We start from the raw sequence: 6096 nt of genomic DNA, 5'->3' as shown, positions 1-6096 counted from the left end.
TGCATAACCATGGTCTTGGTATGGTTGCTGGTGACGTGGTTGTTGGTGGCCCAGTTTTGGAGACTGTTCAATAAATCCTGAAGGGCGGTATAGTCGGGAGCAGAATTGTTGACGCTGATTCCAATGGTGGAGTCGTCGACATATTTCCAGCGAGCAGGGGTTTTTCTTAGGGCATCATTGATAAGCATAAGGAAGCAGAGTGGTCAGGTGAGTGACTGAATGGTGGAGACAGCTATAACACGTGAACAACTGCTGTAACACGTGAACTGCTGCTATAACACGTGAACTACTGCTATAACACGTGAAAAAACTGCTATAACACGTGAACAACTGCTATAACAAGTGAACAATTGCTATAACACGTGAACTGCTGCTATAACACGTGAACAACTGCTATAACACGTGAACAACTGCTATAACATGTGAACAACCGCTATAACACGGCAACTGCTATAACACGTGAACAACTGCTATAACACGTGAACAACTGTTATAACATAAATCAAATACTATAATAAGTGAACAACTACTTTAACACGTGAATAACTGCTATAACACGTGCACTGCTGCTATAACACGTGAACTACTGCTATAACACGTGAACAACTGCTATAACACGTGAACAACCGCTATAACACGTGAACAACTGCTATAACACGTGAACAACTGCTATAACAAATCAAATACTATAATAAGTGAACAACTACTTTAACATGTGAACAACTGCTATAACACGTGCACTGCTGCTATAACATGTGAACTACTGCTATAACACGAGAACAACTGCTATAACACGTGAACAACTGTTATAACATAAATCAAATACTATAATAAGTGAACAACTACTTTAACACGTGAACAACTGCTATAACACGTGCACTGCTGCTATAACACGTGAACTACTGCTATAACACGTGAACAACTGCTATAGCACAAATCAAATACTATAATAAGTGAACATCTACTTTAACACGTGAACAACTAGTTATGGTTGCCCCTAGTGTAACTAGGATGGCCGGCCCAAGGGCCACCTGGGCGTGAATTTGTTTAAGGTATAGAAGCTGTCGACAACACAACAATCACACCCTGAGTTACCGAGCTGCACTGGCTAACCATTGCCCTGGAATACGATCACAAATCGATTATCATCCGGGTCCCCAATTACTGCTGTGTAGAAGGAGGCAAATGGCGTAAAGAAACAACTACTATAACCCGTGACGACTACTGAACAACTAGTATAGCAAGTGAACAACTACTATAACCCGTGACGACTACTGGACAACTAGTATAGCAAGTGAACAACTACTATAACTCTGACGACTACTGAACAACTTATATAGCAAGTGAACAACTACTATAACCCGTGACGACTACTGAACAACTAGTATAGCAAGTGAACAACTACTATAACCCGTGACGACTACTGAACAACTAGTATAGCAAGTGAACAACTACTATAACCCGTGACGACTACTGAACAACTAGTATAGCAAGGAACAACTACTATAACCCGTGACGACTACTGAACAACTTACATAGCAAGTGAACAACTACTATAACCCGTGACGACTACTGGACAACTAGTATAGCAAGTGAACAACTACTATGACCCGTGACGACTACTGAACAACTTATATAGCAAGTGAACAACTACTATAACCCGTGACGACTACTGAACAACTAGTATAGAAGTGAACAACTACTATAACCTGTGACGACTACTGAACAACTAGTATAGCAAGTGAACAACTACTATAACCCGTGAAGACTACTGAACAAATATATAGCAAGTGAACAACTATAACCGACACTACTGACAACATATAAAGAACAACTACATAACCCGTGACGACTACTGAACAACTAGTATAGCAAGTGAACAACTACTATAAACCGTGACGACTACTGAACAACTAGTATAGCAAGTGAACAACTACTATAACCCGTGACGACTACTGAACAACTTACATAGCAAGTGAACAACTACTATAACCCGTGACGACTACTGGACAACTAGTATAGCGAGTGAACAACTACTATAACCCGTGACGACTACTGAACAACTAGTATAGCAAGTGAACAACTACTATAACCCGTGACGACTACTGAACAACTTACATAGCAAGTGAACAACTACTATAACCCGTGACGACTACTGAACAACTTACATAGCAAGTGAACAACTACTATAACCCGTGACGACTACTGAACAACAAGTGAACAACTACTATAACCCGTGACGACTACTGAACAACTAGTATAGCAAGTGAACAACTACTATAACCCGTGACGACTACTGAACAACTAGTATAGCAAGTGAACAACTACTATAACCTGTGACGACTACTGAACAACTTACATAGCAAGTGAACAACTACTATAACCTGTGACGACTACTGAACAACTTACATAGCAAGTGAACAACTACTATAACCCGTGACGACTACTGAACAACTTACATAGCAAGTGAACAACTACTATAACCCGTGACGACTACTGAACAACTTACATAGCAAGTGAACAACTACTATAACCCGTGACTACTGACATACTGAACAAACAACTTACATAGCAAGTGAACAACTACTATAACCCCGTGACGACTACTGAACAACTAGTATAGCAAGTGAACAACTACTATAACCTGTGACGACTACTGAACAACTAGTATAGCAAGTGAACAACTACTATAACCCGTGACGACTACTGAACAACTACTATAACCCGTGACGACTACTGAACAACTTACATAGCAAGTGAACAACTACTATAACCCGTGACGACTACTGAACAACTACTATAACCTGTGACGACTACTGAACAACTTACATAGCAAGTGAACAACTACTATAACCCGTGACGACTACTGAACAACTACTATAACCCGTGACGACTACTGAACAACTTACATAGCAAGTGAATAACTACTATAACCTGTGACGACTACTGAACAACTAGTATAGCAAGTGAACAACTACTATAACCCGTGACGACTACTGAACAACTAGTATAGCAAGTGAACAACTACTATAACCTGTGACGACTACTGAACAACTAGTATAGCAAGTGAACAACTACTATAACCCGTGACGACTACTGAACAACTAGTATAGCAAGTGAACAACTACTATAACCTGTGACGACTACTGAACAACTACTATAACCTGTGACGACTACTGAACAACTAGTATAACAAGTGAACAACTACTATAACCTGTGACGACTACTGAACAACTACTATAACCTGTGACGACTACTGAACAACTAGTATAACAAGTGAACAACTACTATAACCCGTGACGACTACTGAACAACTACTATAACCCGTGACGACTACTGAACAACTACTATAACCCGTGACGACTACTGAACAACTAGTATAGCAAGTGAACAACTACTATAACCTGTGACGACTACTGAACAACTAGTATAACAAGTGAACAACTACTATAACCCGTGACGACTACTGACCAACTACTAAAGTACGTGAATAACTCATCGTTTCATGCTGGCACAACTATAGATAAGAGAACTAGTGACCCTGTAATGCTTTGTGACTGGCGCCATGAAAGCGAAAAATTGAAAATAAATCTTTAAAACCCAAATTTAATTCACGTTATGTACGGTATACTATTGGTATCAAGAGCCCTCATTGCTGGTGGTTATTTATTGTATAATTTATCAAACTGGTCACTAAATCTACTGCTACTACTACTACTACTATTACTTTTATTTTTATCGTAGCATCCAGCCTACCCCAACAGCCACACCTTCGCCGCCATTTTATTACCTTAAAATTAATTATCCCAATACAAAAGTAGCTTCCCTAGCTGTGTTGAGTTAGTTGAGCAGCAGATATATACTGCATTCAGTGACTGTTGCCTCATAGTCAATATCTGCAACTGTTGTCGGCTTTGGGGCCAAAGATCTCGTTCTTCTGAGGCAAAGCAATGCAGACTTTATGAGAGAGAAGGGCAATCGACATCTCAACCAGGCTGTAACGTAACTTCTGGGCTGCTGCTTCCGTTCACATAACACATCCGCGAGTCTGACATAGAAACATCTTGCACTAGGTTCCATCCCACCAGAGGTTGTGAACATCAGAGCAGTGAAGCTGCCTTGATCACTATTCAGAATCTTTCAGAACTCTCTCCCCATATACCCTCATCTACTACTACTACTACTTAACGTGGCCTCCATCCTTCCCTAATAGCTACACCTTCGCCGCCATTTTATTACCTAAAAATTGAATATCCTAATACATAAGTAGCTATCCTAGCTGTGTTGAGTTAATTGAGCAGCAGTTCTATGCGGCATTCAGTGACTGTTGCCTCATAGTCAATATCTGCAACTGTTGTCGGCTTTGGGGCCGATGCTCTCGTTCCCCTGAGGCAGAGCAAAGCCGACGTAAGGAGAGAGAAGGACAGTCGACATCTCATCCAGGCTGTAACATAACTTCTGGGCTGCTGCTTCTGTTCGGATAACACCTCCACGAGTCTGGCGTAAAGGTATCTTGCACTTGGGCCCATCCCACCAAAGGTTGTGAACACCTGAGGGGTGAATCCGCCTTGATCAACGTTCTGAATTCTCTCCCCATATGCCCTTATCTTGTCGTTCTTGTTCCTCCTGGGTGCAGCATCGAGAGCTAAGTTATGGTAAGATGCGGCCATGGGATAAAAAATCCTGGTGTCGAAGAAGGCTCGCTGTCCCAGCGTCCAGAATCCTCGAGCACTGACGTCCACACAGGCTTCGTTGGATGTGTTTGAAGTCCCATGCTGGAAACTCTCACCATCCAATGGAAGGAGGGTCGGTTCAACCCTGACATCATGGCAAATTTCCTTCAACCAGGGACCCCTTATATACTATGACGCATACAAATATTGTCAAAAATCAAAGAATAAATCATAGTCCAAAGCATTTGTTCATTTCAACCCAAATCCAAAATATCCTGCGAATTGGAATCGCCAAATCTCTCACAAACGTTAAAAGCACTATTTCACAAAAACTTTTCGCGGACCTTAGTTTGAGAATCACTGCCTTAGAGCAATGGCATCTGTGAATTCTTGTTTATTAAGGTTGAGGCCTTTTGCCCTAATCGGTTGTTAGCCAGCTTAAGGCACCCACCTCCTGTGCTAAAGCTACTTTTTTTCAAGTTCCCTGACAATTGCAGCATCAATTGTTGAAGTTTATGGCTTTGGGTATGTTGCCGTTCTGTCGTAATGGACTGTCGAATCTTGTATAACTCTTTGGTAGCCACCTGACTTGCTGCATTCTGACCTATTATGTGCTCAGTGAGGGCTGCCGTGAACTTGACAAGCTCCTCCACATTAGTCAATCCCATTTCTCTCAGTCTCGGCGATAGTGCAAGGAATTACCTTTCTGCTGGGGTTGAATAATGGCTTTTCACTAGTGTTGGAATAAAAGTGACCTTGGTGGCTTCTTCCAGAGGGTGGAGGAGGGGTCCAAGAACAGGGATAGTGCGCATCAGGCATCTCCAGCGATGCTTGACTCTGTGGGTGAATGCATCAAACGCTGCATGTGGCTCAGTTTTACCAATATCAGACAGAGCTTGGATTTCTTTCACCCACTAATTTACCTTTCCCGTTACGAACTCGGTCTTGAAATCGTTAGTGTCGATTACCACACCTAGTTGTCTTTGGGCGTCCTTTATTATTTTGACCTCACTTCCGCCAAACACCTCCATAGCTCGCTCCTGGTATTCTGGCTTTACAACGAGGAAGGATTTGCTGGCATTTGGGTGGTATCTTATTTGTGGACCACGTGATTTTACCAGGTCCCACCACTTTTTGATGCCCTCCACTTTTCCTGGTCTTGTAAGGTCATCAGCATATGCCACTTGCTTGATATTGGTTATTTCATAGTTCATTGTGTGTTGGAGCACGGATAGGCCTATTGCTTATATTGCCACAGCTACTGGATCCCCTTGCGTAGTTCCCTCAGTTTACTATTTGGTGGTATCTCTTCTTTGGGCCTTGAAGCTTGTTATATAGAGGCCTGTCGGGTTCCTGTAGGTGTTTTCAATATATATTGCAAAGCTTGAACACTTTATCTTGATGCTGTGCAGTGTAACCTTGC

This window comes from Homarus americanus, unplaced genomic scaffold (genome assembly GCF_018991925.1).
Source record: "Homarus americanus isolate GMGI-L3 unplaced genomic scaffold, GMGI_Hamer_2.0 scaffold16823, whole genome shotgun sequence".
NCBI classification, from domain to species: Eukaryota; Metazoa; Arthropoda; class Malacostraca; order Decapoda; family Nephropidae; genus Homarus; species Homarus americanus.
This window is presented reverse-complemented; position numbering follows the sequence as displayed.